The following is a 16,710-nucleotide window of genomic DNA, read 5'->3' on the forward strand; positions in this document are numbered from 1 at the left end:
ATAGCTTATTCATGACCGTGAGAACCTAAACACAAAAGGAGTTGACCCTAACTCACATGTTCTTTTCCACAGGCTTCCAGAGGTGTTCATGCAGAAGACTGGATGCAGGACCCTTGGTGGCACCAGTGTGCAGATGAGCAGATAGTGACTGATTGCCACTGGGGTAATTTGGAAATTACTACTCACTTCTCTGGATTCATGTCTCAAATAAAACAAATTACTAAGCCACTGAGAAAGAGGCAACAACCCCTCCAACATCAAGGGCCAGAAAAAGGTCCTCTGCTTATATGAAAGTGATAACATAAAAGGTAGGAAAACCTTCTTTCTCCAGGATCCAGAAAAAGACCCATTCCTTCTGGGAGAAGGATAGAATTAAAATATCTCTACCTCTTGGAAATTTGAAAGAAAACTTTTGGGCCCAGGTTCCTGGACTGATACAAAGCAGAGGTCTGCTACAACTGGAGTATGGGCAAGATTCAGGGGGAAAAGGGGAGCAGGAATGCTAAGAAGCCAAAGCTTCAAGGCCTGGGTGTATAGGATCTGCCTAAGACTGAGACTGGGTCATTAGAGCCAAGAATCTCATCTTCTCTCCAAGAGCTTCAAACTGAGTAACCAGCAATAATATTCTACCAACTGGGACCAGGACAAAGGGTGGTAAGAGATTCTCTCTGTGGTAGAGAATGGCTGAAAGCAGGGGATGGATCAGGAATACTGAAAAAAGTGTTCTGGTACCCAAGGAACCACTCTAAGCACAATGTACATATCCCATCACTGGAGGAATTGGAAGTGTGTGGTACACTTCAGGTAACAATAGCAAAAACAATTACCAAATCTAGTCTAAATATTAACTAGATTGACTCAACTCAGAAGTAGAGGATACATTTCCAAGCGTAAATACTATTTACTTTTGTATCTATTGTTTTTCCACATACAATTACCAATATTTAGTAACAATTATGTTCTGTACCCACAAAAGCAAGAAAGAATGACCCTATTGTCAAGAATAAGAAGCAAGAATCCCAGCACTGTCAGAGGCCAAGGTGGGCGGATCATGAGGTCAGGAGATTAACACCATCCTGGCTAACATGGTGAAACCCTGTCTCTACTGAAAAATACAAAAAATTAGCCGGGCGTGGTGGCAGGTGCCTGTAGTCCCAGCTACTCGGGAGGCTGAGGCAGGAGAATGGTGTGAACCTGGGAGGCGGAGCTTGCAGTAAGCCGAGATTGCACCACTGCACTCCAGCCTGGGTGACAGAGTGAGACTCCATCTCAAAAAACAAACAAACAAACAAACAAAAAAAGAAGAAGCAAGAAAAATCAGATTCAGAGTTGAGTCTGATAGCTGAAACTATAGCTGAAACTCTCCGACTGGAACATTTAAATAACTATGATTAATATAATAAAGGACCTAAAGAAAAAGGAGAATGACATGCATAAAGAGATGAATTTCCTCATAGAGATCGAAACAATAAATATAATCAAGTGGAATTGCTAGAAATTAAAAAAAAGATAAGGTAAATAATATTGAATATTTATAATCAGACTGAATGCAGCTGAAAAAAAAAGTAAACTGGAAGATGTCCATAGGAATTATTCAAACTGAAACATAAAAATAAAAAAGATTGATAAGTCCAGTATACAAAAATGCATGGTAATTTTACATACTAGCAAGGATAATTTAGAAATTATTATTATTTTCCTTTTGTTATGGGAGATGAGATGCTATTTCTTTGAAGGCCCCTTCTCTTCTTTAGCTCTTGATTCCATTCTTTTATATTTTCACAAATCCTCTAATCTTCGTGTGTTTCTGTCTCTCTCATCAGCTATTTTACTCTTTATTAAATTATTTGCTTTATCATTTAGACTCTCTAGTAGTTACATAAAAAGAAGCACAAATAAACCTCTTTGACTCCCTGTCTCTCCGCCACCCGCCACCCACCTCACTCCCTCCTCAACATACTCCTACCCTGGTCTTTGTTCCCGCTGCTACCCTCAATCAGCTCTAGCCAAGAAAACAAGTAGAGCAGTTACTTCTCTGCCATTGACTTAGCCTATTAAGAACTCTTGACCAGCAGTCACTCCTGCTTTCTTGAAACATTTATTTATTCTGCCTTCCTTAACACCACACATTTCTTTTTCTGCCTCACTGAGACCTCATTCTGTCTCCTTTTCTGCCTTAAATTATCCTATTCAACCTCTAATTGTTGATGTACTTTAGGGTTGAGTCTCAGATTTCTTTCTGTTGCCTTCTTACATTTTTTCCTATAGAAAATATCCTCCAGTAGATATACCTAATGCTAGATGACGAGTTGGTGGGTGCAGCGCACCAGCATGGCACATGTATACATATGTAACTTACCTGCACATTGCGCACATGTACCATAAAACCTAAAGTATAATAATAATAATAATAAAATATATATATATATATATAAAAAGAAAATATCCTCCAGTAATAGGGTTTTAAGTACTACTTGTATGCTGATGTCTTCCAAATTTCCATCTGGACATCTTTTGTGAGCTCCAGCCTTGCATACACAACTAAATTCATGACATTTTCACTTTGAATATCAATAGGCATTTCAAATTTATCATTTCCAAAAAAGAACTGTTAACTCTCATCCAACTTCAGCAAATCTATTTCTCCCATAAACTCCCTCCTCTCAGTAAAAGGTACCATTATGTGCTCAGTTGCTCAGCCAAAAACTTAGGAGTTGTTTTCGATTGCTTTCTTCTGCTCACTCCCCATGCCCAATGCAGCAGCGAGTGACATCATTTGTACCTCCCAAGTATATCCTGATTCTTTCCTTTTGCAGCATGTCTATGTGCATCCAAGCCATTTGGGTTATCCTATTAGCATCCTAACTGGTCTTTGTGCCTCAACTCCTGCTTTTCTAAACTCCATCCTCACAGAGCAGCCAATGTACTTTTAAATATTTATATATATGTGTGTGTGTATTGTATATATGTGTGTGTGTATATGTATATATGTATTATATATATGTGTGTGTATATGTATATATATACACACACATATAATACACATACACATATATATATACACATATATACACAGACATATATTTTATATACTATATATATATATTTCCTGCCACAGTCTACATGGCTTCTGACCACCTCTCTGATCATAACTTCTTTCACTTTTCCTCTTACTCACTGTTTTTCAACAACACTGTTTTTTTCTTGAACAGAAACAGAACTTGCTCCTGCTAGTTCCTTTTCATTCATATGGAAGCCTAAGCATTTTATCCCCAGGAGGGCTTCCCTGACTATTGTAGTTAGCATCCTACTGCTTCATTAATACAATTCTAGCTATTCTCCATATTCTTATGAGGAGGTGAGTAAAGATAGCAAGATGGGCGTGGGAAAAAAGCTAACAAAATATTGTCTCAGATTGAGACTAGCTTCATTCTAATTTCACAGAATCTCTGGAGAAAAGTCTACTACGGTGTAAATATCCCCTTGGAGTAAGGCAGTGGCCTTTGGTACTCCTGCATCAGTCATTTTTTTTTGGGGTTTTTTTTTTTGCCAAGGTCCAAGGGATGGACAGACAGTGAGGTTAGCTGACCTCCTGAGCCACGAGGCTGCCATTGACCAAGGACAGTTCTTTACAGAAGGGAGAAACTGTGGGTGGTAGACAACACTACTACTTCCAACAACTGGAGGGGTCAGGGCAGTGAGTAGCAAAAAGAATATTGGCAGGACATCAACAGCCTCTATTATACAATGTTCATCTTTGGGGTTTGTTCAGCTTTTAAATATGTAGGTTTGTGTCTTTTGCCACATTTGGGACATTTTTAGCCATTATTTCTTTGAGTATTTTTTAGCCTATCTTTTTTTAACTTTTTTATTGTGGCCAACTTAGTCTAATATAGCTACCATTTTTTCCCCTCTTCTTTTGTACCGAATTAAATTTTAGGTGGAAAGATGGGTATAGGATTTGAATAACATAGTTTCAAAAATTCATTTTAATTCTCACATTTTATAATTTTGTAATTGTAACAATATCATCTAAGTTTATTCCTGATAATTAATCATAATACTGACACAGATATTATTTCCCTTTTCTAAGCATTTGATTTACATTATGATACATAGTCAAGTAGTGAGACTTGATTATGCTTTTCAGAATTCATTAGATCTGTAGAAATTATATCCAGGTCTGCAATCACACTGACCCACCCTCAATCATCTTGTTTACATTCTATTCTACCCTAGTCAACTCTAGCTGTAATAAGCCTACTGGAACTTTAACATTGCATCTTCTGCAATTACTTTCCTTACCATTGTAGGCTAAAATTACTCCTCTCTTTACTCTAGAAAATGATAGTACTTAGCACATTACACAATAATGTCATTAATTTTGTATAGCTAAGGATGATCTCAGTGCCCAAGATTTTCTAGTAGTTAAATATCTTCTCATCTCAAACACATTCAGAGTTCCTTCTGACTTTTACAAGTCTTACCCCCATTAAACTCATTTAAATCTACAAAAAAACTGGAAAATAAAGACAAAATCTATTTGTCTTCCCTTTTATTTCTGTCAGCTCTTGAAATAAACTGGTTTTGCCTTTACATCTCATTTTTATTATTTTATGCAGGCTGCAAAGGAATTTGTTTGTTCAAGCAAATAATGTCATCAACTTATAATGAAAGAATGTACACTGTATTCAACTGGCTGGAGATTGATATTGTTATTTAGAAAAATACTATAGCATGACAACAAGATGTATGGAAAATAAAAGTCTAAATAAATTGCTTGGAACAAATCGACTTGGAACAAAAGCAAAGGTTGTTGGCTCAGATTGCTGGGCAATACATGAGACCAATGTTTCACAAACTGTGTTTCTCCAGCTGATAATAGATTTCCCCTGAAATGAACAGTTAATTTCCTGGTCAAATACATTGGAGGAAATGCTGTATAGTGTGATTTAAAAGATAAATTAACCATTTAAAAATGTTCAGAAGTCCTACTGAAAAGAAATCCATTATTCTTAAACACTTATGCAAACATCTCTCAGTTCACTAATAATTTCAGATCAGCCAGGAAACTTTTGACTTGGACTATTACACAGTTATTCCCAAGTATATGTTCTCTTTTATTAGTTGATTCTGTCGGTCAGTGTTTGGTTGCAGAGTACTGACTCTACTGTAGATAATTCTAGGAGAAATAAATTATAAATGTGTGCTAAATGGCCAACAGAATTTGGGGAATAAATGAAATAACAGACTTTTAGGCAGAACTTCCAAAAATCACTTGGAAAACCACATAACAGAACTGTATCTCTAAGGGTTTTGCTCTTTCCACCATAATCAGGAATCTAACTGTTGAATTGAGAAGCTGCTGCTACAGAAAATTCCATACCCTCTCTGTTTTGTTGTGACTCACACCAGCAAAATAGAGGTCTCACACCTGGCCTTTCTCTCTACTTAAAACAATTTAAATTCAGATTTCACTCTTGTGCATCTGATTGGTGAAACATAAACATATCCAGAATCTCAGCTTCAAGGGAATCTGGATAATTTGATTTTCAGCTTTCCAGCCTCTGCTTCACAGTATCCTATACATCATAATCATTTTGTCCCAACATATACTGTATTGCAAGATGCTAAGGTTTCTGATGACGCAATGGGATGAAATAATAATTCTAAAAATTCTGGCCAGGAATGATGGCTCACGCCTGCAATCCTAGCACTTTGAGAGGCCGAGGCAGATGGATCACTTGAGCTAAGGAGTTCAAGACCAGCCTGAGCAAAAGGTGAAACCCCGTCTAAAAAAAAACAGAAAAAATAGCTGAGTATAGTAGCATGCATCTGTAGTCCCAGCTATTGGAGGGCTGAAGCGATAGGATGGCTTGATCCTGGGAGATTGAGACTGAAGTGAGCTGTGATCATACCACTGCATTGTAGCCTGTCCAGCCTGGGTGACAGAGCAAGACCCTTTCTCAAAAAAAAAGGAAAAAAAATCTAAATAAAGCTAGTTTCATAAAGTTTCATGAAGCCAGAGATTTATTATATGTGCCTAATTTAATCTTTGTAATAAAATAGGTACTCAAAAAACAGAGTCATTTAATGAATAAATGCATGAGATTATAGGATCACCCTGCCAACCCTGTTGTTTTCCTGAAGATGAAACAGAACTCTAAAGAGGTGAAATGACCTGCTTACATTCTCCACAATGGAATCTATCCAAGGTCTGTTATCTTAAGTGTGTTCTCATTTTATTGTTCCATATTCTCGTATTGTAATACAGTGTTTTGCCTTTTAAAAAAGATTACAAGGTGAAAGCAATGTTAATTGTGTAATCAAAAGGAATAAAATTAAATAGAATTAACATATTAACGAGCAGTTAAAATATGAAGAATGCTATGCTAAGTACTGTAGGAAACATAAATACAATATAAATTCTTATCCTTCTAAATAATCAACAACATTAAATTCTAATAATGGACTTTTTTTCTCTATACTACCATACAGAGTGTTAGAGCACTCTGTATGTAATTCCTGTAGCCAATTTTATTTACATGCCCCTAAACTTGAAGCCCACTGGTTTATGCTTGTGTTAAATAGCTTTCTTTATTATTTTAATGTTTAAAAATCTTTTGCTAATTTTACATTTACTAGTATTTTCTTCCTTAACATTATTCTCTGTAGTTATTGGCAAATGACATAAGGAAGGTTCTTACATTCATCTATATTTAGCCTTATGTAACATGGAGAGATTTTCTGTAAAGTGTAATTCCATCCGTTTAAGAAGATTTCTGTTAATACCTGTATTGGTCTCCCATAACAAAATATCATAGATGGGTGGTTTAAACAACAAAAATTTATTTCTTACAGTTCTGTAGGGTGGGAAGTCCAAGATTAAGGTGCTCGCAAGGTAGGTTTCATTCTGTGGCCTCTTCTTTTGGCTTGTAGGTGATGAGCATCTGGCTGTGTGCCCTCATGACTTGTTTGTGTGCATGAGGATGAAGAGAGAGAGAGAAAGGGAGAGATTTCTTTCTCTTTTTATAAGGGCAATAACCTAATCACAAAGACCTTACCCTTATAAACTAATCTAATCCTAATTACCTGCCAAAGATTCCATCTCTAACTACCATCATTATTGGGAGTTAGAGCTTCAACATATGTATTGAGAGGCACAATTGAGCCATAGCAATATCAACACAAAACAATATGCATAGAATATTGCATATTAGCAGAATAGGACTGGGGTGCTGGTCTCAAAATTGTCAAAATAGAGGAAACTAAGTAACATTCATAGGACTAAACAGTACCTGTGTTGCTATTGCTTAACAGCTAGATGACGGGTTGGTGGGTGCAGCGCACCAGCATGGCACATGTATACATATGTAACTTACCTGCACATTGCGCACATGTACCATAAAACCTAAAGTATAATAATAATAATAATAATAAAAGAAAAAAAAAAGAAAAAATAAATAAATAAATAAAAAGTGAATACACTCTCAGGACACAAATAAAACTATTAATGTGTAAAAAAAAAAAAAAAAAAAACAGTAGCACTAAGGTTTATAGTATGTATCTTTATCATAATTAATCTTTAAATGATGTTTTTGTACTTCACATATAATGAAAGAAATTTACAGCAGAATATTTTCATATAGTTTCTCTAAAATTTTGTGGTACTGTCATAAATGTTTATTATAATCTTCAGAACAGCTGCTAAGAAACTTAAAGTTATAGCTAATGAACTAATAATGGAGATAATATGAATATCATACTATCTTATATGTAGAAAATCATAAAGACCACCAAAAAACTGTTAAAACTGATAAATGAATTCAGCAAAGTTGCAGAATACAGAATTAACCTAAAAAACTCAGTAACATTTTTAGGCAGTAACAATGAACTATCCAAAAAGAAAATTAGGAAAACTATCTCATTTATGATAGCATCAAAAAGACTAAAACAATTAGGAATAAACTTAACCAAGAAAGTGAAAGACTTATACACAGAAAACAACAAAGTATTAATGAAAGAGATTAAAGGCACAAACAAATGGGAACACAACCCATATTTATGGATTGGAAGACTTAATATTGTTAAAATGCCCATTCTGCCCAAAGCAATCTGTACATTTCATGCTATTGCCATCAAAATCCCAATGGCATTTGTTAGAGAAATAGAAAAAACAATTTTAAAATTCATATGGAATCACAAAAGACCCAGAATAGCCAAAGCACCCTGGAGTAGAAAGAATAAAGCTAGAGTTATCATACTTCCTGATTTCAAAATATATTACACAACTACAGTAATTAAAACTCTATGGTACTGACATACAGAGAGTTATGTAAGACCAATTGAATAGAATATAGAGCCAAGAATTAAACCGACACATATGTGGTTAACAGATATTTGAAAGAGTACCAATAATACACAATGGAGAAAAAATAGTATTTTTAACAAATTGTGTTGGGAAAACTGGGTGTCAACAAGCAAAAGAATGAAATAGGCTTCCTATCTTACACTGTACACAAAAATAAACTAAAAATGGAGTAAAGACTTAAAGGTAGGATCTGAAACTGTGTAACTCCTGAAAGAAAACACAGGGAGAAATCTCCATGACATTGGTCCTGACAATGATTCCTGGCTATGACACCAAAAGCACAAGAAATAAAAGCAAAAATAGACAAGTGAGACTATATGAAACAAAAAATTGTCTGTACAAGAAAGGAAACAACAGAGTAAAGAGGCGACCTACAGAATGAGAGAAAATATTTGCAAGCCATGTATAAGGGGTTAGTATATAAAATATTTAAGGAACTACTACAACTCAATAGCAAAAAAGTATGACTTAATTAAAATATGGTCAAAAACCTGAATAGATACTTTTTCTGATAGAGGCATACAAATAAATGGTCAGCAGTTATCTGAATAGATGCTCAGCATCACTAACAACCAAGGAAATACAAATCAAACTGAAGTGAGGTATCATCTCATACCACCAAAAAAACAAAAGTTGAATTTTGGTGAGAATATATAATACTTGGAACCTTTTTACACTGTTGGTGAGAAAGTAAAATAACGCAGCTGCTAAGGGACACAGTAGGGAGGTTCTTCGAAAAATTGAAAATAAAACTATCACATAATTTAGCAATCCTACTTCTGGGCATATACTCTAAAGAATTGAAATAAGGATCTCTAAGGGATATTTGTACTCCTGTATTTATTACATCACTCACAATAGCTAAATTATGGAAGCAACTGAAATACCTGTTGAAAGATGAATGGATAGAAAACAATTGTGATTTTTTTGCATACAATAGAATATTATTAAGCCTTAAAAGAGAAGGAAATTCTGCCATTTGCCGCAACATGGATGACCTTGAAGGACATTACGCTAAGTGAAATAAGCTAGTCACAGAAAGATAAATACTACATGATTTCACTTATATGAGGTATCTAAAATAGTCAAACTCAAAAACAGGTAATAGAATAGTGGTTACCAGGGAGCAGGGGGACAGGGAATTGTGGACTTGTTGTTCAGTTGATATAAGGTTTTTGTTATGCAAGATGAATTAGTTCTAGAGATCTGCACTATAGAATAATAGTTATAGTTAACAATACTATATTAAGCGCTGAAAAATTGTTGAGGGTAAATTTTATGTTGTGTTTTTATCACAAAAAGGAAACCCACAAACAAACAATAAAACAATGGGACATAGGAAACTTTTGGAAATGGTGGATATGGGCATTACATTGATTGTGATGATGGTTTCATGAGAATATGCTATGTCAAAACTCATAAACTGTATACATTAAACATATACATTTGATTGTATATCAATTATACCTGAATAATGCTATCTAAAATAAACTAACAAAAGAAGAACAAATTAAACCCAAAGTAAGAAAAGGAAACAAATAATAGACAAGAAAATAAATGAATAAAATTAAATTGGAAAGCCAATAGAAAAAACTAGTGAAACCAACAACTGCTTCTTGTCAAAATTCAATACATTTGGTAAATCTCTAACAGCAAGAGATAGCACATTTTACTAATATCAGAAATGAAAGGGCAGGAGGAAGCATAACTATATATTGTTCTAAATTTAACAGAATATAAGAAAATATTTTGAACAGCTTTATGTCAAAACTTCACTGCACAGATTAAGTGAACAAATTCTTTAAAAGAACAAAGTAACAAATTTCACCAGGAATAAATAAATAACCCATATAGCCATGTATCTACTTTACTTAGTTTTTTTTAATCTTAAAGGTATGTTGAATTTTGTCAGTTGTTATTTCTGCATTTAATGAAATAATCTTATGGCTTTTCTTATTCAGTCCAATAATAGTATAGAAATTACTGGTTGATTGATTTCAAATAATAAACAAAACTTGAATTTTTTTTTTTTTCTTTTTTGAGATGGAGTCTCACTCTGTCATTCTGGCTAGAGTGCAGTGGTCCCATCTGGGCTCACTGCAACCTCTGCTTCCTGGTTCTCCTGCCTTAGCCTCCTGAGTGGCTGGGATTACAGGGATGCACTACCGTGCCCAGCTAATTTTTGGATTTTTAGTAGAGATGGGGTTTCGTCATTTTGGCCAGGCTTATCTCGAACTCCTGACCTCAGATGATCCACTGGCCTCAGCCTCCCAAAGTGCTGGGATTATAGGTGTGAGCCACTACGCCAGGCCCCAAACCTTGAATTCTATAGTAATCCCTTATTTGTTCATGATATATTTTCCTTTCTTAAAATACATTTATGATTTGACTTGCTCATTTTTTTACATTATTAATATTAATCTTTTTTTTTAAGAGTATCTTGTTTTGCTGCTAGAACAATGCTGGCCTCAAAAAATAAATGGGATGTGTTATCTGATATACTAATTTCAGAGTTTCAGGATAAATACAAAGAAAAACTCTAGCTCTTCACGGTCAAATGATTAAGAAAACAAAGGTAAAGGGAAAATCTTGAAGTCAATCAAAGAGAAAAGAAACAATTTCTACCAGGAAGCAAAGATATGAAATAGCAGACTTGGCTTCTGAAATGAGGCCAGACAGAAGACAATAAAGTTGCTTATTTGACATATGGAAAGCAAACACAGAAACAGCAACTCTCCACCTACAATGATGCCCTGTGAAAACATCTTGCAAATAAGAAAGCAATGTGCTTCTCAGATGACAAAAACTGAGATAAATTATTGCCAGCCAATTTGCATGAAAAGAGATGTTACGGCAAGATCTGGCAAACTGAGCATGATATCAGATGAACTTCTGAAGGAAAACACACAGACACACTCATGCACATGCATAGTCACACAAAGACATTTGGACACAGTAATAATGTGGGTGAATATAACAGACTTTAGTTTTTTAAATGTCTTTAAAATAGAATTGCCTTTAAAATATAATTTACAATGTGGGTGTATAGAACAGATTTAATATTTTTAAATCTCTTTAATATATAATTGAAATCTCTTTAAAATAAATTTGTCCTGCTGCTTAGGTTTCTCTGAAGCTTCAGGAACTCTGCTTTATTATTTTTCATTATATTTGAAAAAGTCTTGGCCTCTATCTCTTCAAATATTTCTTCTGCTTCATTCTTTCTTCTCCTCCTGAGATTCCAAGTATGTGTATATTAAATGATTTTGTCTGGTTTCACAACTCTTCCATGCTTCTGTTTGCCTTTTAGCTCTTTTTTTCCTCTTTGTGTTTTAATTATCTTCAAGTTATTGCTGCTTTCCATTTCTCTGACTATTCTGCTGAAAAGCCTGCTGAAGTAATTCTTCATTTCTGATATTGTGTTTTTATTTTCAGCATTTTCATTTGATTCTTTTTAAACTTTCCTCCTTCCTTCTGAATATCTCCCATTTTTTCGTTCATGGATTCACCTTTTCCACTACCCAATTCCTTCAGCATATTAGTCATTGTTATTTTAAGCTCCCTGTCTTACTGTCAACCTCTGAAGTGTCTCCATGTCTGCTTCTCTTCATTTCTTTTCTTTCTTGAGTATATGTCCTTTTACTTGCTTTATGTGTTCCATAATGTTTAGATAAATGTCAGACTTTGTTAGTAAAAGGAAGACATTAAAACTAGATGAATAAAACTGAGACTAGGTGACTAAAATTTATGCCTGGAAGTTTTCAGTTTTTTCTTCTATCAGGCAATTTGAAGGGAAGGGTTGAGTAAATCTAGTCTGTCGCTGAGCTGGTTTTGGGCTTTTTGGTTGCTAGGTTCCTTCTGTGTACCACAGACTTCAAATTCCTTTAGAGCAAACCACCACTATCTTATGCTTAATGCATGGCCCAGAGTGCTGGAGGCTTTCTCTTAGAATTCCTTTTCCACCGTTGGGTTTCTGTAGGCCTGCACTCCTAAACCACGTTGGTGGTTTCTCTCTGCACCCTTGCCCTTCCCTTAGTGATAGGCTGGTGATGTTTGTTACTGAGAGTGAGGCGGGAGCAGAATTTTCTTGGCTCTCCTGCTGCAGCCTCAAATCTACATAGTCCCTGTCCTAGTCCCTGTCCACAGAAGCCTCAGCATTCCTTTCTGTTCCCAAGTGGCACCCAATCCCCACCTTATACTCATGCAGGGCCTAGAGTACAAAATGGGCTTCTCCAAGTGCTCCTCCTCCACCCACACACCTAGCCAGGCCCAGCATCCCATGTCACTAACGCAGCTCTTTCAGGTCTCTGTCCCCGTCCCCATCTTTCTCATGAACACGTAACAGATGCACATGGAAAATAACTAGTGAGGCTAGGTGCAGTGGCTCGTGCCTGTAATTCCAGCACTTTGGGAGGCCGAGGTAGGTGGATCACCTGAGGTCGGGAGTTCAAGACCAGCCTGACCAACATGGAGAAACTCGGTCTCTACTGAAAATACAAAATTAGCCGAGCACGGTGGCACATGCCTGTAATCCCAGCTACTTGGGAGGCTGACACAGAAGAATCGCTTGAACCGGGGAGGTGGAGGTTGCAGTGGGCCCAGATTGTGCCATTGCACTCCAGCCTGGGCAACAAGAGCAAAACTCTGTCTCAAAAAACAAAAAACAGAAAAACAAAAACAAAAACAAAAAACAAACTAGTGAGGGCTACTCTGGGCACACTGCCTGTGGGGTATCCCTGCTCTGCAAGGGGCAGTGAAACAAACAAACTAGTGAGAAAGAATGGGCTTCCCATGTATCTAGATCTCCCAGGATATTAAACTCACACTAATCTACATCTAGCTTTTAGAAATTTATTAAAATATCAGTTGTATTCTTCTAACTGTTTTTATGATGATCATCTCTTCCTTCTGTGTGCTACCAAATGTAACATATTTCGTGTGTCCCATCTCTCATCAGGAACCCATCACTCCTTAGGATTCCATTTCCTTGATTGCTTTGTGATCTCAGTTCTCTGATTGGCTCAAATACAATTACAATTTGTAGATTTTTTTTCTACTTTTTCTCATTGCTTGAGTGAAAGTGATGTGATTTTTCAGCCTTCTATATCCTAACTGGCTTATCTTGAAATTTTCTTGAAGAATATAGATCATTTAATTGTAGATATCTCTCAGTTTGGGTTTTTCATATGTTTCTGTGTATCAGCATGGTATACGGCATCTATTAATCACATTACTTGTGATGTTAACTTTGATTCCTTGATTGCTACATTTCTGTACTGAAAATTACATTTTTTCAACTTTTTACATAATGTTGCTGTGGGGAAATACTTTGTATATTTGTAAATATCCTATATTCTCTCAAATTTTACCCACTAGCTTTAGCAAGTATTGACACATTTTGCCTGAATCAATTATTATGATGGTTGACAACTTGTAATTTTGTAATTTTATATTTCCTTATCCATTTCCTTATCCACTGGGAGGAAAAACTTTCCACTTTTTAAATTTATATATTTACATATTTTATTTATATCAGTGTGAACTTCAGAATTCTTTATTCGAGGGCTATAATCCTTTGCTATCCCTATTTTAATGTTTTTTTTTTAAATCGAGACGGAGTTTGGCTCTTGTTGCCCAGGTTGGAGTGCAACGGTGCAATCTCGGCTCACTGCAACCTCCACCTTCCGGGTTGAAGCGATTCTCCTGCCTCAGCCTCCCAAGTAGCTGGGATTACAGGTGCCCACCATGATGCCCGGCTAATTTTGTATTTTTAGTAGAGACAAGGTTTCACCATGTTGGTCAGGCTGGTCTTACACTTGACCTCAGGTGGTCCACCCGCCTCAGCCTCCCAAAGTGCTGGAATTACAAGCGTGAGCCACTGGGCCCGGCAATGTTCTAATTTTTCTATGTTTGCCCAAGGGAACTGCTTAGAGCTGGCCCCTGTGTCCTTTGACGAGTCCTATCATTATTTAGACTCTTTGTACTTTCTGTTACTTAAAGATGTTCTAGATCCATCTTGTAGTTTCTCTGCTCCAGCCCATAAGCCAGTCATTTCTCCAATGAGTGCTCATTTCATTTTGTGGAGAATGGTATTTAGAAATCAAGATATGGGCAGTCATTTTTATTTTTAAAATAATGCCCATAAACTAGGAAATGACATGAAACAAATTGATAATAAGGAATTAACCTACATCTTGCCTGGAACATAAGAGATCCTCAATATAAGTTTATTGAATGAGTGAACAGTATTTAAAAAGTAGATTTTAGTAGGTAGTCTGCATTTGACAATTTTATCCAATCCCGCAGTTTTTCTCCTCTCCCCAAATCTCTTGCAAGAATAATTTTAATTCCCCTAAGTTTCAGATTTAAGTCTGTCACTCAGTTATTTAAATATGCTATTATATTATCATTTGCAAAAAATCTAAACTTCTTGACCTAACCTTACAGCTCAGACCCTAGTTCATATGTGAATATCTATGCTTCCATTAACTGTGTTCCAATGAGAATTTGCTAACAACCAAAGACATCTTACTCTATCCCTATGTCTTTCTTATATTGTTCCATTGGTTGAAAATATATCTACCTTACAGAACAAATGTTACTTATCCATGAAGCTTTCTCTGATTTCCTCTAGCTTGGAATGATTTACACACATTTTCAAACTCATAAAATGATGATCTATTAGTTTATTTATATTGGCTCATCTCTCACACTTCTCAGATAAGAAGCATACTAGATTTGTATTACCTTTGCAAATAACATTTGGATAGATTGACCACTTACGACTTTGCCAGGACAGATGCATTATAATACTACTTAGAATCAGCTTGTCATCATTTTGAGAAAAAAGTTCATTATTTTAAAATGATGAAAGTATGTACCTGGCCAGGTGCAGTGGCTCCCGCCTAATAATCTCAGCACTTTGGGAGGCCAAGGCAGATGGATCATGAGGTCAGGAGTTCAAGACCAGCCTGACCAAGATGGGGAAACCCCGTCTCTACTAAAAATACAAAAATTAGCCAGGCGTGGTGTGGCGGGCACCTGTAATGCCAGCTACTGAGGAGGCTGAGGCAGAGAATTGCTTGAACCCAGGAGGCAGAGGTTGCAGTGAGCCAAGATCGCCCCACTGCACTCTAGCCTGGGCGACAGTGAGAGACTCCGTCTCAAAAAAAAAAAAAAAGAGCGTTCATTATCAAAGAGTTTTAACATCTAGAAAACATATTAAACATAACAGAAAGATGCACTTCATTATCAAAGAGTTTTAACATCTAGAAAACATATTAAACATGACAAAGATATGATCATATATTGCTTAATTCTATGATACACCACTAGCTAGAAAGATATGTTTATGTCAATTTTACAAATGAAGCAACTGTAAATATTTACATGGATTGCCAAGGTCAAGTTACTAACAGGTGGAGGATCCAATTCTAAAATCTAGACTAACTTCAGATCTTTTCTACCTTCTCCCATAACAGGAAAGCTCCCAAATATTTATAATAAACAGACATGAAAAAATACAAAAACAAAAACAAAACTATTAATGCTTATTAAATGAGGTGTGGAAGGAATAAATGATGACATGATTCAAAAATCTGACCACTAATGCTTATCTAAATAAGGCATAGAGCTTGTTAGATGATCTTGCATTGAGGTTAATGCAACAAAGGGAACTTTACAGGCTGAAGTTCATCTAGGCCACATCAAAAGGCAGTTTTAAAACAATCAATGGGAATAAGCTTTGTAGCTCTAACCTCACCTCCTATAGAAAGCCTTATCTAAAACTCCCACACTGGCTTATGTGCCCTTTTATAGGCTCCACAGAACCCTCTCTCTTTATCTTTATACTTGTACAAATATCATTGCATTATTTTTTCTCTTCTTTGTGTCTTTCCAGATAGAATATGAACTCCTTCTTTAGAGATCTGACCATTTTTAAATTATTTTGCGTGGTGCTGAACCCACTGAGAGCTCATGATAAATAGGTAACAAATGAATGTCCTTGTGACCTGAAAAATCTTCATATGTATTTTTATTTAATCTGCCCAGTCATCAAAAAGTAACTATAGCTACAATATTTGTCATAATTTATCTAGCAAATCTTTTGTAAATATTTGTGTTTCCAAAGTGTCAGGTGTTTTTTTCAGAAAGCATAAATGAGTTTTTTGAATTGTCCCTGTCTATAAAAGAATTAAAGTTATTACTAGGTAGGTTTAAACTATTATTAAATGATAAATATTATTAGATACAATATTAAAGGAGATGGGCAAATTGGAGTAATTTCTGTTGCACTGAAGAATACTTGTATTTTGAAAAAAATCCTTCAGTATTTTCAG

At 35.6% G+C, this 16,710-nt stretch overlaps 1 long non-coding RNA gene across 2 annotated transcripts in view; it reads left to right on the forward strand.

Annotated features, from left to right (window-relative positions):
- LOC134759422 (uncharacterized) overlaps positions 1-16,710 on the forward strand; it is an 86,756-nt gene that overhangs the window by 35,037 nt on the left and 35,009 nt on the right. For both annotated transcript variants that reach the window (XR_010135521.1, XR_010135522.1), the window contains exon 2: positions 73-163. This is a non-coding gene — a long non-coding RNA (uncharacterized LOC134759422). The remainder of the gene's footprint in view (positions 1-72; positions 164-16,710) is intronic.

This window comes from Pongo abelii, chromosome 9, assembly GCF_028885655.2.
Source record: "Pongo abelii isolate AG06213 chromosome 9, NHGRI_mPonAbe1-v2.0_pri, whole genome shotgun sequence".
NCBI classification, from domain to species: domain Eukaryota; kingdom Metazoa; phylum Chordata; class Mammalia; order Primates; family Hominidae; genus Pongo; species Pongo abelii.